We start from the raw sequence: 24,610 nt of genomic DNA on the forward strand, positions 1-24,610 counted from the left end.
CTCTGAAACCTGCTCTGAGAGGAATGAAGGTGTAGAATTAGGTGTGTCACAGCCAAATGCACTCTGCTAGCAGTACACCCACGTCCGATTATAGCAGGCAAATGTCCCTGCCCCAGCTGCTGGACCGGCGAAAGAAGTTCACTCCCAGCCATCCACATGCCCAGCGGTTGAATGCTAGCTTGGCTAAATTGCTAGCACTTCAACTGCTGCCTTTTCAGTTGGTAGACTCGGCCCCCTTCCGTGAGTTTGTACAATGTGCAGTTCCTCAGTGGCAGGTCCCCAAACGGCACTTTTTCTCACGGAAGGCGATTCCGGCTCTCTACCGGCATGTGGAAGGGAATGTCCTTGCCTGGCTGGACAGGGCGGTCAGCCGTAAGGTGCATATTACCGCTGACTCATGGTCCAGCAGGCATGGACAGGGACGTTACCCGTCTTTCACGGCCCATTGGGTCACTCTTCTGGCAGCTGGGAAGGATGCAGGACAAGGTGCAGTAGTGTTGGAGGTTGTTCCGCCACCATGCCTCCAAAATGCTACTATTGGTTGTGACACACCTCTCTCCTCCACCCCCTTCTCTTCTTCCTCCATGGCCTCTTCCAGTGCTCTGTCCTCAGAACCAGCGGTGCTCCGTAGGCGTTCCAGGGGCTACGCAAGTACGCAGGCAAAACAATGCCATGCCGTGCTTGCGCTGGTTTGTTTGGGGGACAGGAGCCACACTGGGGCGGATGTTTTGTCAGCTCTGCAGGGGCAGGCCGAGAGGTGGTTGACGCCACGCCAGCTTAAGCCAGGAATGGTGGTTTGCGACAATGGCACCAACCTCCTCTCCGCCCTCCGACAGGGACAACTGACCCATGTGCCCTGTGTAGCTCACGTCCTTAACCTGGTGGCGCAGCGGTTCTTGGGCAGGTACCCAGGCTTACAGGATGTCCTGAAGCAGGCCAGGAAAGTCTGTGTGCATTTCCGCCGATCATTTAATGCCTGTGCTCGGCTGGCTGAGCTCCAAAAGGAGTTGAACCTGCCCAAGAACCGCCTTATATGTGACATGCCCACCAGGTGGAACTCAACGTTGGCCATGCTGCAGCGGCTGCACACACAGCAGAGGGCCATCAATGAGTACCTGTGCAACTACGGCACCAGGACAGGGTCAGGGGAGCTCGGATTTTTCTCACCACGCCAGTGGGGCATGATCAGGGATGCATGCACTGTCCTGTCACCGTTTGAGGAGGCCACAAGGATGGTGAGCAGTGACAGTGCATGCATCAGTGACACTGCACTTCTTGTCCACCTCTTGGAGCATACGCTGCGTGGAATAATGGACAGGGCACTTGAGGCTGAACAGAGGCAGGAAGAGGAGGACTTCCTTGCCTCTCAAGGCCCCCTTTATCCAGACAGTGTTCCTGCTGTGCCACCCATCACACAGGAAGAGGATGAGGAGGAGGAAGAGGAGGAGGATGATTGTGTCAGCATGGAGGTGGAGGCTGGCACTCAGCATCAGCAGCAGCAGTCTTGTAGGGATGATTTACAGTCCCAAGAAACACGTGGACTTGTACGTGGCTGGGAGGAGGTAGCTGCGGATCATGTTGTCCTTAGTGACCCAGAGGACTGAATGCCTCAGCTAACCTACGCTGCATGGCCTCCCTGATCCTGCAAAGCCTGCGGAAGGATCCTTGTATTCTTCGGATCAAGGAGAGGGACCATTACTGGCTGGCCACTCTCCTTGATCCACGGTACAAGGGTAAGGTTGCCGACCTTATCTTGCCATCGCAGAGGGAGCAGAGGATGAGACATCTCCGGGAGGCCTTGCAGAAAGGTCTGTGCAACGCGTTCCCAGAGACTGGGAGGTTACAAACTCCTGGTCCTGGACAACGTGTTGCTGAGGCATCGGTCAGAGGGAGCGGTGGAGAAGGTGGCCGTCTGACTGATGCTTTCAGACAATTTTTTAATCCGCAGCCCCAAGGTATGATCGGTTCCAGCAACCATCGCCAGCGTCTGATTTACATGGTGCAGGAATACCTAGGGGCAAGGCCAGACTTGGACACCTTTCCCACTGAAAATCCTCTGGCTTACTGGGTCTTGAGGATGGATCACTGGCCAGAGCTTGCAAAGTATGCAATTGAGCTACTGGCCTGTCCTGCATCCAGCGTTCTTTCGGAACGCACCTTCAGTGCTGCTGGTGGCTTTGTTACCGATCACAGGGTGCGGCTGTCTACCGAATCAGTTGATCGACTGACCTTCATCAAGATGAATCAGTCTTGGATCACCCACAGCTACCAAGCACCTGAAGCTGATGTAACCGAATAATTTTTTTTGAAATATCACATCCCTTCAAGACTGCCTATGCTGATGCTGAGTGACTGTCCTGTTATGTTGATTGTCTATCCTCTTCCTCCTCCGATGATATGTTGGAAGAACATTTCTGTTTCTGGGTGATGCCATCAGCCCAATTTTTCTGCCCCTGTTTAACAGGAGCGTTTAATTACAATTTTTGATGCAATGCTTTGCAGCAGGGCTTATTCCTGCAATAAAACTAGAGTATATGGGAGAGGTTGCAGTGTCATGGCATCAGCACCAAAGGCCCAATTTTTCTGCCCCTGTTTAACAGGGACATGTAATTACAATTCTTGATATAATATTTCACAGGAGGGCCCCTTCCTGTGCCCACCCAGAGTAACGGTGAGGACTTATAGTGTTGTGGCACCAGCACCACAACCACCAAAGGTCAATTTTTCTACCACTGTTCAACAATGGCATGTAATTACAATTCTTGATATAATCGTTCACAGCAGGGCGCTCCAGCGCCCACCAAGAGTCACTTTGAGGGCTTACAATGTTGTGGCAAAACCAACACCTTGTTCTGCCATTTCTGCAGAGCATATAGGGCAGGCCCCTACTTTCAAACATCCAACTTACAAACATCTCCTACTTGCAAACGGAAGGAGACAACAGCAAGTGAGATGAAAAAAAGATGGACGACAAAAAAAATTATACAGGGGTGATAACCCTTCCCTAGGTTTTCCAAAAAGCTTAAAAATGTTTTTTTGGACTGGAGCTACACTTTAAAAATGTACCAGTGGAAAATTACAAACAGATTCAACTTAACACAACAAACCTACACAGTCCCTGTCTTGTTTGCACCGCCTGTATACTGCTGTTCTGAGTATATAGGGCCTGGGGGCCACACGCATTTCCTTTTTTTAATATGGGCACGGGGTTCCCCTTAATATGCGTACAAGACCCAAAGGGGCTGGTAATGGGCAGGGAGGGCTACCCATGCCATTTTTCTCAATGATTTTCAACCATATTGCAGGAACCAGATATAACATTAAAACCGCAAGCAGCTTTAAATGACGTTATTTCCGTTAAATGTCATTTTGTGCAGGGACTGTTCTAAACACGGGAAACATGTGGCACTTCACAGGCATACTACAGACACCCCCCAGCCACCATATTTAAAGGAATTTTTCACTTTTTTTTTCCACTTTAATCGTCATTAAAATCAGTGCTCCCGCCAAAACGGACGTTTTTAAAACTTTTTTTTGCATTGACCCATGTCCCCTGGGGCAGGAGCCAGGTCCCCAAACCCTTTTTAGGACAGTATCTTGCATATTAGCCGTTAAAATTAGCACTTTTAATTTCGAACGTTCGAGTCCCATAGACTTCAATGGGGTTCTAACGTTCGTACGAATATGGGGTCCGTTCAAAAGTTCTGGTGCGAACCGAACCGGGGGGGGGGGGGTGTTCGGCTCATCCCTACTACTGAATAATATCAAAAAGTGCTACATTAAATAAAATAAAACACACCACAGAGGTGATAGAATCCAAATAGATGAAAATCAAGTTCACTTGATTTTCATCTATTTGGATTCTATCTCCTCTGTGGTGTGTTTATTTTATTTTATTTAATGTAGCACTTTGCACTTTTTGATATTATTCAGTAGACATATATATATATATAATATATATATATATATATATATATATATATATATATTTTTTTTTTTTATATTACACTATTGATTTATGTAACTAGGCATTATACTTATCACCCTCGGAGGGTTATTTAATATAGGGGCAGTGCAATACCAACATATCTTTAGTTTAATCCTTGGTGGCGTGCAACCCACGGCGTGCTGACCGCCATGAGTGCAGGCCTTTAAATAACCCAGAAGGGTTATTGCAATCAGCTGTGGACAGGCGCCGATTGGCTGCCCCCAGTCCAACTAGAGAGATCCTTGACAAGGTGGCGTGGGGCCCCACCCAGAAATGGGTGTGAATGCGTCCCGCGTCGTGACGTCACCGACGTGCGTGACACCTGGCTGCCTGCGCTCCAGAGTGGAACGCAAACAGGAAGAGCGCAGGCAGCCAGGTGTCACGCACGTCGGTGACGTCACGACGCGGGACGCATTCACACCCATTTCTGGGTGGGGCCCCACGCCACCTTGTCAAGGATCTCTCTAGTTGGACTGGGAGTCTCCCACACTAGACGGTCAAAGAAGCCCCAGGCACCCCATGAGTATCATGGGGGCGTGTTGGTCTCCCGCGCGCCGGGCAGCACATAGACAAAGTCCGGACAGCCTGATGAAACATAATACAAAAATTGGGGATAAAAATGTATAAGGGGGGGGGGGGGGCCTGGCCGCTGATGGAAATGGCCACTTGATTCCACCGCTCCGCTCCTCCACACTGCAGCCGAGCACAGCCAGCCGCCATCCGCTCATCAGGCACCCTGCTGAACGGACGGTCGTCCACAGGACGTCCTCCGCACTATGTCCAGAAAGAAATCAAAGCTCAAGGGACCCCGCAGACTCCTGGACTTCTATATGAAGCCTGCACAGCAGGACTCGCAAAATGGCGCTGGCCGGGACCTGGGAAACCAGAACAGCCGCTAAACAGCCATGCGGTGGCCCCCTCTCCACACCATGAGCTGGAAGACAGCATGGACCAAACGAATGAGCAGTCCATCTCCCCAGGAGACAGAGGTAAGAGGCTAGCAGAGTTCCCAGCACAGTCCCCAGATAAGCAGCCTCCCACTAAGAAGCAACATGGCGCTGGGACCCGTAGTCCCACCAGAGCTCAAACGGCCTCACAACCAAAGCTGCTTACCCTACCACAGACAACCCAGCCTCTGAGCATTCCCTCAAGGCCATGCTGATGTCCCTACAGGTGGAATTGCATAGAGAGCTCAAAATCTCAGTGAACCAAATACAGGAGAAGGTTAACTCCTTAGAGCAACGTACAGACCATATTGAGCAACACCTATCTGAAGCCACTAAGGCACACAACACCATGGTAGATATACAAGATGAACAGGCTGCTATGGTTACCCAGCTTCGCTTAAAAATCGCAGATCTCGAGGATCGCTCGAGACGGAAAAACATCAAAGTGAGAGGGGTCTCTGAATCCCTAGCAACCACGGAAATAATACCGTATCTGCGCCAATTGTTCTGCAAACTTGTGCCATCACTAACACAGGACATGCTCATTGACCATGTGCATAGAATCCACAAACCGCAACATCTCCCAGCCTCCGTCCCCAGAGACATTTTGGCAAGTGTACACTTTTTCCATGTTCAGGAAGAAATTATGCGCACAGCAAGATCCTTGCGTTTGCTACCAGATCCCTTTAATAGAGCGACGCTCTATAATGATATATCAGCTGCAACCTCCCAGGCTCGCAGAGCTTTTGCCCCGGTTACTTCTATACTGACTGAACGCAAAATTGTCTATAAATGGGGTCACCCCGTAAAGCTCCTCGTGACCCACCGCAACAAACAAGTGGCTATCATGTCACCTAAGGAAGGTCTCAAACAACTCCTCAATTGGGGCTTAATCACCCAAGTACCACCTCCCACCCCTAACGTGAGGCCATCCTCCAAATTCTCTAACACTTGGGATTCGCACGCTCTGACTTAACCACAAGTCGCCCTCCTGTACCATGTAGCATGGACTCTCCCAGGAACAATAAATGTTTGATGCTGGTTACACACTGTCATGTTTTTCAAATGTAATGGTTATGTGGAGGAGTGGAAGCACCTATGTTTTCCCTTCCACGCGCCACAACTTTTGATGTGCTAAGCACATCTATTGGTTTAAATTCCTACGTTTCAAAACGTGTTATCTGCGTGTTGATATATAGTTTACGTTATTAGTCTGCTCTAGTATCTGCACTGTCCTGTTATTGTGTGTTCAGATTGGGCCCGTTCTGTTCGAGCCGCCCCCCCGATACTGTGCAGCTACCAAATATTTGACTCCCCTCACTTGACGGTATGTCGCTTAAAGTTAACTCAAAAAGTGGACATATTATGCGCCCAGGAAACACACTTTCCAGAGCGCAATCCCCCACAATGCACTCAGACTATTCCCCCACTGTTTTCATGCACATGTCGACAAAAAAAAACAAGGGGAGTAATGATAGCAGTTCGCTCTTCAGTATCTTTTACCCTCAACCACGTAGACTATGACCCCGCAGGTAGATACCTAATTCTGTCGGCCACATTCAACAACCAATCCCTTATCATAGTAAATATTTATGCCCTCAATGTCCGTCAAAAATCCTTCTATAAAAGGATGCATAAGATCCAACACTACCCCAAGGACAAAATAATAATATGCAGTGATTTTAATGAGATCCTAAATACCCAGATGGACTCCTCCAACCCAAAACGCAGGCTGTCCACAGCTCTATCCTCAATAATTTCCCTGGAAGACCTCCATGACCCATGGAGGTGTCTGCACAGTACCGAGAGAGACTGCTCCTTTTACTCGCATACCCAAAGATCATATTCTCGGATCGATTTGTTCTTGGTTTCCAAGTCTCTACTCCAAAAAATTACTTTAGCAACCATTGGCCTTATTACATGGTCGGATCACGCCCCAGTATCCATAACCATGGCGTTTGAATGCTGCACTACGGACGGAGCGACGGAGACCCGGGAACAGATCCGATCCGAGATATCTTCTGTTTTGCCACCAATACTGGCTCTGTCTCCAATCCAACTACACTCTGGAATGCGCACAAGTCGGTCATTCTGGGAATTTTCCTACAGCTGGATGTCCAGGAAAAGAAAAAGAAAATGCTCACGATAAACTCCTTTCTACAACGTATCCAGGCGATTGAATCCATAAACAAAACCCCACTCTGGCTAATGCAAAACAACTCAGTATCCTAAGGAATGACCTTAGCTCTTTCCTCCAAAAAGGTCATGCTTTTTACCTCAAGCGCCTTCGCCTTACTTAGGACTCTCAGGGCAATAAAGCTGGGAAACACCTAGCCCAGCAATACAAAAGGAAAGCAGCACAGTATAGAATCCAATTTCTATTAACCCAGAAAGGCCACAAACTGTCAAACCCAAAAGGACATTGCAAATTAATTTGGCACCCTCTATTCAAAATTAAACAACTTCTCCCTATTGATGTCGGAACCGCACCCCACCACACAACTAATACGAGATTTCCTTAACCCTCTTCAGCTCCCCTCGTTATCCCCCTCACAACTTGATGCCATAGCCCAGCCATTCTCTCACCAAGAGATCCTCAAAGCCATAAAAGAGCTCCCCCTTCATAAAGCCCCAGGACCGGATGGTTACATAAATTAATATTACAAAACATACACAGACCAAATCATACCCCACTTATGCAACTCCTTCAATAGATTCTTAAACACTGGAGAGATCCCACCAGAATCCCTTGAGGCAGTGATAACTACCATACACAAACCTGGAAAACCTTCCCACGACCCGGCCAGTTATCATCTCATTTCACTACTTAACACAGACACTAAGCTTTATGCAAAATTGCTAGCCACCTGTTTGGCCTCATATATTCTCAACCTAGTTCACCCAGATCAAGTGAGTTTCACTCCCTCCAGACAAGCCCCGGATGGTACCCGCAGACTTATCGACATGATCTACTGGTCAGAGCGCCGTCGAGTGCCTTCTCTGCTGATCTCGTTGGATGCAGAGAAGGCATTCAATAGGGTTAATTGGCTATATTTAGACCTAGTCCTACAAAAATTTGGTATACACGGCCCATTCCGACAAGCCATCCTAGGCCTCTATTCTGCCCCAAGCGCAAGAGTCCTCACCTGGGGATTGTTATCCTCCCCTTTTTCCATCACTAACGGGACCTGGCAGGGCTGTCCGCTGTGACCGTTAATTTTTGCGTTAGTGATTGAACCACTGGCACAAGCAATTAGAACACACCCAGACATAGCTGGTCTTGGGGTTGACCAAAGCTCCCATAAGATCGGCCTAGACGCCGACATCATCATATGGCTCACCGACCCTCTACGATCCCTGCCCCCGCTCTGTGACCTTTTACAACAATTCGGCCAGATTTCTTTATATAAATTAAATCACTTCAAATCCGCTATGTTAGGGATATCCTTATCCCCACAACTCAGAACAAACATTTCCTCAGTGTCCCCTTTTTCCTGGGCCCCCAGCTCATCTATGACCTACTTGGGTATTCAGTTGACTTCCCCCGCTACTCCACTTTTACGCACTAACATCTCTAGGCTTAACTAGAAGCTACAGGGTATTGCCAATTCACTCCTGTCTGTGAAAGCCTCCTGGTCCGGCCGAATAGCCCTGACCAAGATGTTCCTCTTACCGCACGTCCTATACCTTTTCAGGACTCTACCAATACCAATGCTGCACTCAGACATTGCTGGACTCCAAGGAATCATCAACAATTTCATATGGGCAGCTCGCAAACCACGTATTAAGGCCTCCTTGCTCAACACACCTACGTGATATGCTGGTCTGGGAGTCCCCAACCTTAGATCATACTATAAAGCCACCATACTGGATCAAACCAGAAGGCTATAGGATATGTCCTCACTACAACCCTGGACTCTAATTGAAGCCGCAAATTTGACACACACCCCCCCTCGCATCTCTTAGCGGCCGTATGGATGGGACTCCACCCCACACGTTCCTTTTTACCAACGGTTAATGCAGCTCTAAACACCTGGAAATCGATTCTGCAAACCTCAGGTGGAATACACCTCCAAGCTCTTTATCAACTCCCATTTGCATCTATTTCTTTTCTCTCCCCAGACTTACTGATACAAAGATGGTCCTCACAGGGCATCCGAATTCTTGGAGACCTCTTCCAACACAACCAACTTCTCTCTTTTCAAGAACTCTCATCCCTAACAAGGATTTCTATATCTACTTGAGAATACGCCATATCCTCGCCTCCATCTCAACCTCCAATAGTACCTGGACCAAAGACATTATACAGTTTTTCAGTTCACCCACTAACAAAATCCGCGGCATCTCTTACCTCTACGGACTCCAAACGAAACTGTCTCAAGAAGAAAACCCTCCCAGCGATAACTTACTGGGAGTCCAAACTACAAATTCAAATTCCCCCATCACTCTGGTACCGGGCTATTCGTTTACCCACTGCCTTCTCCAAAAACATCTCCCACTGGGAGACTGTAATGAAAATTATGTACAAATGGTACTACACCCAACGTGAAATTGGCTCGCATTTTCCCTACTCAGTCCAGAAAGTGCTGGAGTAACTGTGACATGGATGGTCATATCTTTCATGTTTGGTGGGAATATGCTTCCATGGGTATCTACTGGATGGACATCTCCACCCTCATCCGAGAGGTTAGTAAACTGTCTTGTGTCATTTAATTTCAAGCCTTTCCTTGATGGTTTCCAATCCGGGGTCTGTGAACTTGATTCATAACATTCATATCTTTTTTGACACTATTTACAGTCTTGTGCTTCATTAGGTATACTACAGTATATTTTGTTCTTGCATCATTATGATCTAAATGTTACCCAGTGCTCATTACACAAATGTTATGACTATATGTAATTTTTGTTTTGACTTCTGCACTTTGCTGTACCACTATAACCTTTAATGTCTGCCTGTCATTTTCAGAGTTGTACCGCTCCAGTATCCAAGCCTGCACTTCCCCTTGCTCACCACCAGGTGTTTATATGTAATTTTTTCCCCTTTATACATTTTTATCCCCAATTTTTGTTTTATGTTTCATCAGGCTGTCCAGACTTTGTGTATGTGCTGCCCGGCGCGCGTGGGAGACCCACACGCCCCCATGATACTCATGGGGTGCCTGTGGCTTCTTTGCCCGTCTAGAGCGGGAGACTTCCTGCGCTCTACCTTTTTGCGCTCCACTCTGGAGCACAGGCAGCCGGGAGTCCCGCGTGTTGGTGACTTCACAACATGGGACGCGTTCCCGCCCATTCGTGGGCGGGGTCCCGCCCCACACCGCCTCATTTGGGATCTCTCTACCTGGACTGGGGGCAGCCAATCGGTGCACCAGTCCGTCTCAAATGGCCTCAGCTGTGGAGGCCCGCACTCATGGTAGTCAGCACGCCGTGGGTTGCACGCCACCAAGGATTGTCTCCAAGATGCACTCCAGTTTCAGGTTAGTATACCATTTGCTGTTACACCCCCAACTTCATACTGTTATACTCAGGCATGTTTGCGCTGTTGCTGATTACGGTTTATTTCTTTTCTTTTTTACTAGACATTATCTTTTTGTACACTGGCCACTTGTTTACTGTTCTGGTTATTCATTGAACCAGACAGCTGAGATCCTGCAGCTATAGCATCTCCGGACATTACTCTATAGTACTTTGTTATGCCACTTTTCGGCTCATTAGCTGCACATAGCTATCTGCAACCTACTGCTATGCCTGCATGTTTTGAATCATACTAGAGTACTCTCACCCCCTGCTGCTGACCAACAGTGATAGTGTCAGGCTTGTGAGTATATTTATTACCTTTAGCATTAATTACCAAGGATAAATATGTAAGGCTATGCACCTTTTTGTTTCACTCATATCTTTACTAATTTAATTACGTTTTTTGGGCAATGCGGAGTGCGAATGCAACGCACATATGTGAACCAGCCTCAATCAAAGGAACATATTTTAAAATGTCAGAACATTTTCAAATCTATTAGTTTCAGTCAGTTTGGTTGACATATGTGCGTTGCATTTGCACTCCACATTGCCCAAAAAAGTGTGCGTTTTCTAGGCAGTGCGGTGCGAATTGCAGGCACAATCTTCTATAGGAAAGCAACTGATTTGCAGATGTGTTCCCGTTGTGAACAGGCATTCTCTCCCCCTCCCTCCTCACTACACCCCCCTCTCCCTGTTCAGATGATCCGCAGATACAACGGAGAGGCACCGCTGAACAGCTGCTTTTTCTCTTCGCAAAGAAAATGGAGCTGGAATTCGCACCGCACATGTGTGAACCCAGCCTCAAGGTGCAAGGACACACTAGTGGCCCAGCAAAATACATTGGCAGCTAAAAGCATCCAATGTGTCCCCATTCCAGCAAGCTAAACAAAAATGACAAGCAAGCCAATTTATAACTAGCTTTTAGCAAGGTGTGTATGAACAAAACCATTTGTCATTGGGACACATTGGACTTTTTTTGGCTAGCCGATAAAGGCACTGGGAAATTAGTTATATAGTGGTGTTAAACCCAAAACCCAGTGGTGGAACTACCACCAGCGGGGAGGCTCGGTGAGTGGCCAATCAGCAGGTGGCGGGGCAGAGAGATTACATCATCTCTCATGCCCGGAGCCAGCCCTGCAAATTACCAGCTCCGCCCTCACTCACTGTGCAGGCAGCAGAGATATTACATCATCTCTCTGCTGCCTGACTCAGACTGGCAAACAGACGTGACAATCCCATTCCCCACCTTAGCAGGAAAGTGACAATCTGCAATGTGTGGCAGGTGACGTGGCAAGTGGACAATCCGCAATGTGAAGCAGGTGACGTGGCAAGTGGACAATCTGAAACTTGTGGCAGGTGACGTGGCAAATGGACAATCTGCAATGGGTGGCAGGTGACGTGGCAAATAGACAATCCGCAATGGGTGGCAGGTGACGTGGCAAGTGGACAATCCGCAATGGATGGATGGTGACGTGGCAAATGGACAATCCGCAATGGGTGGCAGGCGCCGTGGCAAATGGACAATCCGCAATGGGTGGCAGGTGACGTGGCAAGTGGACAATCAGCAATGGGTGGCAGGTGACGTGGCAAGTGGACAATCAGCAATGGGTGGCAGGTGACGTGGCAAGTGGACAATCCGCAATGCGTGGCAGGTGACGTGGCAAGTGGACAATCCGCAATGTGTGGCAGGTGATGTGGCAAGTGGACAATCCACAATGGGTGTCGGGTGACGTGGAAAGTGGACAATTTGCAACGTGTGGCAAGTGGACAATCTGAAATTAGTGGCAGGTGACGTGGCAAGTGGACAATCCACAATGGATGACAGGTGGACAATCTGCAACTTGTGACAAGTGACAATCTGCACCTGGTGGCAGGTGACACACTCGGGGCTCCCACTGATTCTGCATTATGGTGAGTTGAACTATTTAATTTTCTATAACAATGTAATAATAGAAATAATGTGTTTCAATCATCCTGACACCATAACACAAATGGTGCCGTGATAATTGAAGCGCCAATATCAGCCATTGCCCCAATAAATTGCCCCCCCCAAAAAGTATTTTCTATCAGTGCCCCTCCCGAGACTAGACTCTGGATCCGCCCCTGGGTGAGGGGCAGGGCCGCTGATAGGGCAGTACAGCCAGCCTTCCTGTAGGGGGCCCGAGCTCTGCCACTTCAGAAGAGGGGCCCGGGAACCTGCAGAGCAGGAGAGCTAGCCGAACTGCCTTCTGACATTTGTAGATCTCCTAGCAGCGCTGGCAGCTTTCTCCCTCTGGCAGCTCAGTTCTTCCTACTGGCAATTGGTAAAGTGTCCCGATCTGGAGCAGAAGACAGCTGCAGTCTCAGTCTGCCTGTGTCTCTGCCGGGTACTGAAACTCCCCCTCGTCAATGTTATCTCTGGTCAGCATGAGCAGGACAATTGCTTCACCTCCTCCCTGAGTGCTGACCTCTCACCCCCCTCCAGATCTGCTCTCACTGCTCTGTGCTCACTGAACTCCAGGGTTTGGATGGAGTAGTGCTTCTGCTGGAGGGGGTGAGGGGGGGGGTTGCTGCTGGAACAAAGTCACAAAACTTTAGGATTTTGGAGAGAGGGTGAATATGAAGCCAGCCTAGAACTGCAGATAGCTGTCAATGCAGTGCTGAGCAAGAACCCAGTGGGCACATCTCTCTCTCCAGCTGCCAGGCATCTCTGCCCAACCATTTCTATATACCATCCCTAAGGTCCCTTTATACTTCATATAGCAGTAACAAACATTCCTGCTCACATTTTCTTTTTTTTTTTTCTTGTTTTTCACACATAGGGTAACCCATTCACTTGAATGGGCTGCCATATATGTGACAAACACATAGAGGCTTAAGAAACTTTTAAGGCATGCAGTGTTGCCACATGACAAAACGCATGTCTTCTCATTGCATTTGGGGTGACATTAACAATTATTGTGCACCACAAGTTCTATGCGCATGTGCAGCGCATTTCCAAAATGCACTGCAAATTGCCCATTACTTGTGCACTTGTCACACATTCAGGTAACCTCCAACGTGAATGTGGCCTAATGTCTCATATACACTGCTAGTTTACTTTTGCTAAACCCCACAGGCTGAACGAAAAAAAACCCTGACACCTCAGGTCAGAGCCTCTGTACTAACAATTTAATGTTAGTACAGTGATCTCCCCTGCTATTCTATTGTGTTCTGACAAGGGGACGCCCCAGCAGAACACTCCGGTCAGGGAGATGCTCAGCATCCCTTTTTTGATCAAGCCCCTTCGACAAAAGCCAGCTGTCATACCGGGCTGTATACATGCCATGGCTGCAACGCTTTACTTCAGAGCTGAGGCATTTGTACTGCAGGCTGCAGAATTTGACAGGCAGCACCACCTGTCAAACTTCCCATTGAGTTCAATGGGGCTGCTCTGCATCTTCAAGCCAAATACTTGGCTTACAGCTGCAATGCGGTCTCACAATGTAAAAATGTAAAATAAAAACAACAGGTGCCATGAGGCAGCAGTAGCAAGGCTCTTATTTCTGCAATGGCTGCAAAGCATACCATTGTGATCATGGCATTTTAGCGATTTGATTTCCCGGGGGCCCTGTCAGGTAGGTTGTAGGGGGCCCCGTGATTTCTAACAGCGGCCCTGGTGAGGGGGGGGGGGCCCATACAACATTTTGCTATGGGGCCCTGTGATTTCTAGTTACTCCCCTGACTTCTTGTATTAATAAGACACAACTCTGGAGGAATGAGAATACTAGGCACAACAGACAGCAGCACTGTAAGTCTGGGGAAAGAGGGGAAGCCAAACTCCGGCTCACACTTTATAAGCAGTTACAGTAAACATTTTTTTCCTTTTGGAATAAAGGTTTTGCATGAATAAATAAAAGTTCATAATTTTAATCACCCCTGCCCATGTTAAGTGGTTTGTCTCATCCAAGTAAACTGAGACAGTCTGCTGGAGAGTTTGTGCTCTGAAAAACAATAGACCTGTTGGCTGGATCACCAGTTGAATATAGATTATAGAAGAAAGAAAGCCTAAAAAAAAAAAAAAAGGAAACAAATGCAGCCATCACATTTAAGAATTGTTAAGCTGAAATATAATAAATGTTTGCTTTTGGGTTAATTGCTGCTTTAAGAGCTCATAAGCATTGCACATAAAAAAAAAAAAAAAAAAAACACACACACAACACAAATATGCGAAATGAAAAATACTTTTAAAATGAAGATAACATTTTTAAAATGAAAAAATAGAGAAAACTATGAATAAAATAATGCAAATATTGTATCCTAAAAATAGGAAGGCAGGGAAGCAGGGGATTTTTATACGGTACGATTTATAAAGAAACAGAGATTTCCTATAAAAGAATTCATAGCTTTAATATTTAGAAATGTATTAAAAATATTTTGTAAAGACAAAAATAGCAAATACACTCATTATACAAACATTGCATGACATAGAGTATAGGGGATCCTGAAAGTGTTAGTTGCTGAGACTGATCGTATTTCCTCCCGACATGTTTCGCATTTGTGCTTCTTCAGGGGAGTATGCAACTAGCAATAACATAAAGAGAAGGTTTAGGAGTACAGAATGTACATATATGCCGTACAATTAAATGCACATATAATACAGGACATTTTAATATGAAATTAGTCTCAATGTGCTTAGTCCAAGGAGGTACAATGCTTACCCAGATGTATACATTCCCAGCATCGCAACACACAAGCCAATAGATGGTGGAATAGGTGGCAAGAATTGTGGGACAGGATCAAGTGCTAAAAACACCCTAGCCCAATGAGGGGCATAGATGGAGGTAGACAAGCGCTACAAAGATCAAAAACAAAATCAGAGATAAATACTAAGTTTGCAAATCCAACACAGACATTGAAAAGTGTTACATTGTAACAGAGAAGGTAAACGATATCATTCCCTCAATTATAGGAGGGGATTGGGGCTGGAAAGAATGCCTCCATATTAAGACAAAAAAATACTAATTATTAAGGGAATAAAACAATTGATTGTAATTATAATTAGGATTAAGCCTGATTGATATATGAGTTGTAAATAGTAACTGTTTGGGATATATAACTACGGTAACTAATACGCTGTGAAGGAAAGTAAGAATTGTTTTTACCTGCAGTAATAGTCAGAGATGAAAGGATTAATTCCATGTAATAATATTGATGCAGTACAAGTGCAACAAATCACAATGAAAAAATCAATCGATTCGTTATAGTGTTTTGTAAGCTACAGAGTGCAGCGCTATGCTGCCACTCTAGGCTTGCTGAACCTACAAGCAAATGAAAGGTAAGGATGAGTAAGTATATATGGGTAAGAAAAGGTATTGCAGCAGTATAGAGTTCAACTAAGAAAGTATATTTACCAAACAGGAAGAATCAGCGTAGCGACAATGTCTGTGTTGAACCTGCAGTACAGGTGAAATCACAGCGCTGCCTTTTAAATCCCCCATCCAACGAGCCTGCGTCTGACGTCACCGGCTCGATGCGGACAGCCATAGGTGGAAACAGTGAGCATGTGCAAAGCCTGTCGAATCGACATTTGAACTACCAACCCCATAATGCCTCAGTGCTGACACGAGGTCCGTTTGAATGAATGCTGATGTAAGTGGGGCTGCGCTGGCTCACCGCCCTGGAAGGGGCGGGAAGAAAAAGGCTAGCACAGGGGCAGATAAAGCGGCGATTGTCATGGCTTCTAACCCAAAGGGGATTACATGCCCATGTTCACCTCGAATCGGGAGCCGCTTGGGGAAATAACCCAGCGGCGCCCTTGGGTGTCCATATGCTCCTACATACTAAGGGCCAGGGGAGAAGAAAGCAAAGGATCAAGTCCCATACCACAGAATAGTAAGGCTTAGGAATGCGGTGCAGGGAAGAAGGGAAAAAGCAAAGCTCCTCAATGTGGATGGGACTCATAGAGAGCAACAGAGATCCCTAAATGCGCAAACCATGATGTCCATCGTGGGCCAAGCAAAGCGAGACATCAAGAAACATATAGTACACATGAAACAATAATAATTAGAATTAGCATTTGTTGATATACAAAAATATTTTTAAATATGACATAGACATGGCAATAAAGAAAATAAAAAAGAATAATAAAGCATAACGAATTAGGAATGGGGTAAAGGAGGGGAAGAAACGGGAAGGGAGTGGGGAAGGATGGACAAAAAAGGGGAAGGATATCACTTCTCTATCTTGAAACCAGGCTCCACGGGGGCTCACAGCTGAGGAGGGAGGGTCCATGAAAAAGACAAACAAAAGTTAGCTATAAAAAGGATCTATAGCTTATATTTTCATTAAAACCAGGATATTTTGTAGCTTTTAGGGTAAAGATCCACTTGGCTTCAGTTTGTAAAAGAAGCTTATCCACTGAGCCACCTCGTGAGTTTAGAGGTATGTGGGCCAGGGCTGTAAATCGGATCCAGTTGGGGTCGAATGCATGATGAATGCCGATATGCCTGCTTATGGCTGTGATTATTTTTTTATTGAGAATAGGTTTGATGTGGTCTTTTATACGAATAGAGAATAGTCTTTTGGTTTTACCAACGTAAAATCCCCCACAGCGGCATTGGGCTAAGTATACAACGCCTGGAGTGGAACATGTGACGTGGAATTTCGGAACAAAAAAACTGCCATTTGGTAGTCTGATCTTTCGAGAATTGTATATATAGGGACACATGTCACATTGCCCGTATGAATAAGTACCAGGCTGTTTAGGTTTAGTTTCCCCTGAAGAGTCCTGAAAGTGGCTTCTAACTAAGCTGTCCTTGAGTGATTGAGGTCTCTTATAAGTGATTGATGGTACATCATTTATATACTGGTTGACAATAGGGTCAGCTTTTAGAAGCGGCCAAAACTTTTGAATTATAGCACGGAAAGACTGATGTTGGTTAGAGTATTTTGTTATAATACGTACTTTGTTATCCAAATTTTTCTGATTATTAGAAAAGAGAAGGGAAGTCCTGTCTTTATTTTTTACTCTATTATATGACTTTTTCAAAGATACATGACTGTATCCACGTGCTCTAAGTCTTTTATATAAGTCATTGGCTGCGAACTTGAAGTCCGAGTCAGTACTGCAATTGCGTTTGGCCCTTAAATATTGACTATAAGGGATGCTCTTAAGGAGAGGTTTTGGGTGAAAACTTGTCGCATGCAAGACCGTGTTGCCAGCAGTGGGCTTTCTATATAGGGCAGAATATAAATGTCCGGTGGCATCGATTTTAATAGTCAGGTCCAAAAATTCTATAGAATTTTGACTGTAATTTAACGTGAACTTTAGATTGAATGGATTCACTGAGAGTAAATCAAAGAAAAACAATAGATCTGATTCTGATCCTGACCAAAAAAATAAAATGTCGTCGATATACCTGTACCAGGCTGTGATGTTGTTTAGGAAAGGAACAAGGTCTTCACGCGCGAAGGTGTCTTTTTCCCACCCCCCCAGGTACAGGTTGGCATACGATGGGGCACATTTAGTCCCCATCGCAACCCCCTGTACCTGGAGGTAGTGGGATTGATTGAATTGGAACACATTATGCTTTAAAATAAAATCCAATAGCTTCATGACAAATTCGTTATAAGCAAAGAAGTTTGAGCCTCTTTCTTGCAGATAGGAGCGTATTATTTGTAAACCTTTGGTATGTGGTATAGCATTATACAAGCATTCCACGTCGATGGAGACCAGCCAAGACTGTGCCGGTAAGCTGATACCCTCGAGTATCTTTAGAAGATCGATGGTATCTTTCACATAAGAAAAAAGGGAAATGACATGCGGTGTGAGGTGTTTATCTACAAGACTGCTCGCATTTTCTGTCAAACTATCACAGCTGGAAATGATAGGGCGTCCTGGAGGGTCAGTTAGTGATTTGTGCACCTTAGGAAGGGCATAGAAAGTAGCAACTTTTGGATCTTTAATATTTAAAAAGTTCCATGTGCCTTTATCTATGGTACCTGATTTATATGCATTAAAGATGATCGAACGATATTGTGTATCAAAATGAGAAATTAGAGACACAGAAATTGGTCGATACCAATCAGAATTTTGAAGAATCTTATTGCACATAGTGAGATATTGTGAGGTATTCATAATTACGATGTTTCCGCCTTTATCCGCAGGTTTTATAACTATATTTGGATTAGTTTTGAGTTGTTTTAATGCCGTCAATTGGTTTTGCGTTAAATTATGTTTCTTGGTCGATGGGAAATGAATCTGTTCGATTGCCTGACATACTTGTTGGGTAAAAGCCCAAATATTGGGATTTGTGTTTAGGAGTGGAAAGTTTGTTGACTTAGGTTTAAACGTTTCTAGAGGGGGAAAAGAAACTGACTGTGCCGACAAGCCAGTAGGGGGGGTAATCATCTCATCATCAGGGGGTACTTGGCCCTCTTCCCATAAATCCATCAAATTGGAAAGAGCTTGTTGGTCAGCAATATTTGCCTCATTGGTGAGTTTTGATGTATTTGTTTGTACAGTGGATTGATTAGGCTTATGAAAAAGGGTTCTAAATATCAATTTTCGTGCGAATAAATGTATATCCTTTATCAGAGAAAATTTGTCCGAACTTGAATCGGGACAGAAGGTTAGTCCAAGTTTCAAAACATCAAGTTCATGACTAGTAAGGGCATAAGACGATAAATTGACAATGGACAATTCAGTCCCTGAGCTAGATTCTGGGTTAGTAGAAGCAGATTGAGTTAAATATTGGGTGGTTGGGGAGATACTTTCCCTAAAAAAATAGGGGCGATTTGGAGGTCCGCCGGTAGGGGAGCACCACTAGGAGAAATAATGATGTCGTTGGTGTTAGTGATGCTGGTGTTCTTTGCTTATAACGAATTTGTCATGAAGCTATTGGATTTTATTTTAAAGCATAATGTGTTCCAATTCAATCAATCCCACTACCTCCAGGTACAGGGGGTTGCGATGGGGACTAAATGTGCCCCATCGTATGCCAACCTGTACCTGGGGGGGTGGGAAAAAGACACCTTCGCGCGTGAAGACCTTGTTCCTTTCCTAAACAACATCACAGCCTGGTACAGGTATATCGACGACATTTTATTTTTTTGGTCAGGATCAGAATCAGATCTATTGTTTTTCTTTGATTTACTCTCAGTGAATCCATTCAATCTAAAGTTCACGTTAAATTACAGTCAAAATTCTATAGAATTTTTGGACCTGACTATTAAAATCGATGCCACCGGACATTTATATTCTGCCCTATATAGAAAGCCCACTGCTGGCAACACGGTCTTGCATGCGACAAGTTTTCACCCAAAACCTCTCCTTAAGAGCATCCCTTATAGTCAATATTTAAGGGCCAAACGCAATTGCAGTACTGACTCGGACTTCAAGTTCGCAGCCAATGACTTATATAAAAGACTTAGAGCACGTGGATACAGTCATGTATCTTTGAAAAAGTCATATAATAGAGTAAAAAATAAAGACAGGACTTCCCTTCTCTTTTCTAATAATCAGAAAAATTTGGATAACAAAGTACGTATTATAACAAAATACTCTAACCAACATCAGTCTTTCCGTGCTATAATTCAAAAGTTTTGGCCGCTTCTAAAAGCTGACCCTATTGTCAACCAGTATATAAATGATGTACCATCAATCACTTATAAGAGACCTCAATCACTCAAGGACAGCTTAGTTAGAAGCCACTTTCAGGACTCTTCAGGGGAAACTAAACCTAAACAGCCTGGTACTTATTCATACGGGCAATGTGACATGTGTCCCTATATATACAATTCTCGAAAGATCAGACTACCAAATGGCAGTTTTTTTGTTCCAAAATTCCACGTCACATGTTCCACTCCAGGCGTTGTATACTTAGCCCAATGCCGCTGTGGGGGATTTTACGTTGGTAAAACCAAAAGACTATTCTCTATTCGTATAAAAGACCACATCAAACCTATTCTCAATAAAAAAATAATCACAGCCATAAGCAGGCATATCGGCATTCATCATGCATTCGACCCCAACTGGATCCGATTTACAGCCCTGGCCCACATACCTCTAAACTCACGAGGTGGCTCAGTGGATAAGCTTCTTTTACAAACTGAAGCCAAGTGGATCTTTACCCTAAAAGCTACAAAATATCCTGGTTTTAATGAAAATATAAGCTATAGATCCTTTTTATAGCTAACTTTTGTTTGTCTTTTTCATGGACCCTCCCTCCTCAGCTGTGAGCCCCCGTGGAGCCTGGTTTCAAGATAGAGAAGTGATATCCTTCCCCTTTTTTGTCCATCCTTCCCCACTCCCTTCCCGTTTCTTCCCCTCCTTTAACCCATTCCTAATTCGTTATGCTTTATTATTCTTTTTTATTTTCTTTATTGCCATGTCTATGTCATATTTAAAAATATTTTTGTATATCAACAAATGCTAATTCTAATTATTATTGTTTCATGTGTACTATATGTTTCTTGATGTCTCGCTTTGCTTGGCCCACGATGGACATCATGGTTTGCGCATTTAGGGATCTCTGTTGCTCTCTATGAGTCCCATCCACATTGAGGAGCTTTGCTTTTTCCCTTCTTCCCTGCACCGCATTCCTAAGCCTTACTATTCTGTGGTATGGGACTTGATCCTTTGCTTTCTTCTCCCCTGGCCCTTAGTATGTAGGAGCATATGGACACCCAAGGGTGCCGCTGGGTTATTTCCCCAAGCGGCTCCCGATTCGAGGTGAACATGGGCATGTAATCCCCTTTGGGTTAGAAGCCATGACAATCGCCGCTTTATCTGCCCCTGTGCTAGCCTTTTTCTTCCCGCCCCTTCCAGGGCGGTGAGCCAGCGCAGCCCCACTTACATCAGCATTCATTCAAACGGACCTCGTGTCAGCACTGAGGCATTATGGGGTTGGTAGTTCAAATGTCGATTCGACAGGCTTTGCACATGCTCACTGTTTCCACCTATGGCTGTCCGCATCGAGCCGGTGACGTCAGACGCCGGCTCGTTGGATGGGGGATTTAAAAGGCAGCGCTGTGATTTCACCTGTACTGCAGGTTCAACACAGACATTGTCGCTACGCTGATTCTTCCTGTTTGGTAAATATACTTTCTTAGTTGAACTCTATACTGCTGCAATACCTTTTCTTACCCATATATACTTACTCATCCTTACCTTTCATTTGCTTGTAGGTTCAGCAAGCCTAGAGTGGCAGCATAGCGCTGCACTCTGTAGCTTACAAAACACTATAACGAATCGATTGATTTTTTCATTGTGATTTGTTGCACTTGTACTGCATCAATATTATTACATGGAATTAATCCTTTCATCTCTGACTATTACTGCAGGTAAAAACAATTCTTACTTTCCTTCACAGCGTATTAGTTAGTTATATATCCCAAACAGTTACTATTTACAACTCATATATCAATCAGGCTTAATCCTAATTATAATTACAATCAATTGTTTTATTCCCTTAATAATTAGTATTTTTTTGTCTTAATATGGAGGCATTCTTTCCAGCCCCAATCCCCTCCTATAATTGAGGGAATGATATCGTTTACCTTCTCTGTTACAATGTAACACTTTTCAATGTCTGTGTTGGATTTGCAAACTTAGTATTTATCTCTGATTTTGTTTTTGATCTTTGTAGCGCTTGTCTACCTCCATCTATGCCCCTCATTGGGCTAGGGTGTTTTTAGCACTTGATCCTGTCCCACAATTCTTGCCACCTATTCCACCATCTATTGGCTTGTGTGTTGCGATGCTGGGAATGTATACACCTGGGTAAGCATTGTACCTCCTTGGACTAAGCACATTGAGACTAATTTCATATTAAAATGTCCTGTATTATATGTGCATTTAATTGTACGGCATATATGTACATTCTGTACTCCTAAACCTTTTCTTTATGTTATTGCTAGTTGCATACTCCCCTGAAGAAGCACAAATGCGAAACATGTCGGGAGGAAATACGATCAGTCTCAGCAACTAACACTTTCAGGATCCCCTATACTCTATGTCATGCAATGTTTGTATAATGAGTGTATTTGCTATTTTTGTCTTTACAAAATATTTTTAATACATTTCTAAATATTAAAGCTATGAATTCTTTTATAGGAAATCTCTGTTTCTTTATAAATTGTACCGTATAAAAATCCCCTGCTTCCCTTCCTTCCTATTTTTAGGATACAATATTTGCAGAATCATTAGGGGATGAGGTACCTATAATAGTAATGTGTTTCTGGGATAGTGTGGACCAACTTATTTCTATGAATAAAATAAGAAGTCTACTTTTTTTTTGTATATTATAACCATTTCCCCTCTTATCTGTTCACCTCCAGAACAGTTTTTATATTTTTGCTATGGACCTGTTTACTTTATCATCACTTAAGATAAAAAATAATATATGTGGAGGATTAGTTTAAGGACAAACAAATATTTTTTTTCTTTTTTTAATGCAAAAACGATTATTTTGCAATCCTTAGACAAATAAACAAACATAATAAAACTAAATAAAATGCACTTTTTTAGTTTAAAAATAAATAACATTACTTTGGATAAAAGATATACATTTTAGGCTGGGTTCACACTATTGCTAATTAGATGAGGGTTTCCCCGCATTCAATTTGCATGTCAGAAGACTGTGACTGGCTGTCAATGGAGCGGTTTGTAGAGTCCTGTGCGTCTTCTGGTACATTTCAGGTCCAAATTCAGGCAAAAAAAGTGGACCTGAAACGAATGGGGGACAGGGAACAGGGATGAAGCTAATCCCTGCTCCACACAACAGTCTTAACCCAGCCTTATTCTGTAATTTATCCTGTTTAAAATTATGATTCTGGTACAAAGCATTGAAAAGTTATTTACAAATGAAATAAAGTTGTTTTTTTTGTTTTCAATGTTGTGCTTCTTTAAATATGACAGTTAAAAAAAAAAAAAATAACACTCAAAAACAAAAAAAAAAAAGTTTACATATTAATAGGTAATAAAATATAAATGAGCAAAAAAAAAAAAAAAATCTGCAATGTTACCTCTCGTGCTGTGGATCTGGGGGGTGCTGTGCTCCTGCTGGTTCTGGAGTCAGAGGGTGACGCATGTGGATCTGGATGTGTCTCCTGCTTCCTTCACTGGCCCTCGTTGCTAGTCTGAGGTTTCTGCAGGGTTGGTCGGCTATCAGAGCTCCTTGGCTATAGTGAACATGTTGTACTGTCTCCGCCTGCTGGTCATCAAAGGCTTTGGAGCATGGACCAGAAAAAAAGGAAGGTGTAAAAACAACTGATTGGCAGTCACAGCATGGAGCAATGCCATCCTCACAGAAATGGGAAAAAAAACCTGAAAGCGGCAATGGCTAGAATGAGTATGGTTGCTCATACTCTTAGAACTTCAAGTAAGAAGAAATCATCCTTGAAGTCTACTCTACTTGCCTCATCTTTTTCTTAAGCTTCTCAGCAGCTGCAGAACCTGGCAGAAATGGTTTTGTTCCAGACCAGTACCAGAGATTTGTCACCCACGGCATCTTCCTCCACTGTTAACACAGGAGGTAGAGGACAGCAGCCCTTGTTAAGTATGGGTGTCACTCCTGATTAGGGATGGGCTGTGTCACATATCAGATAAGACCAGAACTGTGTGGACTGCAACAGAGGAAACCCAAACGTGTATAAGTGAAATATAATGATTTATTAAGGAAAGTGAATAATATAAATACAACCACACAGTGCAATAAATCAACCAACAGAGACCCCCAAACAACAACAGACAGATATGTACAATAAATGGGAAATACCAGGATCGTAAACTATAGGCAGGCCAGGGTCATACACGGGGAGATCAGCAGATGGGGTAAGGAACACAGGACAGGGAGAGGAAGGACGGATCAGACTGCAGGTCAGGGATAATGGTAACAGGTGGGACCAGGACAGGGAAACAGGATCAGAACCACGGGTCACAGGTTCAGGGCGCAGGAACAGGAACAGGTTCAGAATCAGGCTCAGGCTCAGGCTCAGGCTCAGGCTCAGGCTCAGGCTCAGGCTCAGGATTACAAGCAGCAGGTCAGGGCACAAGGAACAATACCAGGGCAAACATAGGAGTGCTTGCCAGCTATTTATAGGCCTGTGATTGGCCTCAAGTCACACCTGATTGCAGGAGGTGCTGCCTGCTCCATACTGCCAGGATCCATCCGCTGGTGGACGCCAGTACTACAGCCCA

At 44.6% G+C, this 24,610-nt stretch overlaps 1 protein-coding gene across 3 annotated transcripts in view; it reads right to left on the reverse strand.

Moving 5' to 3' along the window:
* The window catches only part of LOC143988871 (ornithine decarboxylase 1-like), a 59,925-nt gene extending 36,338 nt beyond the window's left edge, over nucleotides 1-23,587 (reverse strand). Inside the window, exon 1 of one of the 3 annotated variants that reach the window (XM_077488775.1) lies at nucleotides 23,437-23,587. The gene's annotated coding sequence lies outside the window, so the exon portion shown is untranslated. Of the gene's footprint in view, nucleotides 1-14,344; nucleotides 14,366-23,436 lie in introns of those variants that run through there. The other 2 variants (XM_077488778.1, XM_077488776.1) reach the window with 2 other exon arrangements.
* Nucleotides 23,588-24,610: the final 1,023 nt, after the last annotated feature.

This window comes from Lithobates pipiens, unplaced genomic scaffold (genome assembly GCF_037356315.1).
Source record: "Lithobates pipiens isolate NorthernLeopardFrog02 unplaced genomic scaffold, aLitPip1_a1.2 Scaffold_18, whole genome shotgun sequence".
In the NCBI taxonomy this organism is placed as follows: domain Eukaryota; kingdom Metazoa; phylum Chordata; class Amphibia; order Anura; family Ranidae; genus Lithobates; species Lithobates pipiens.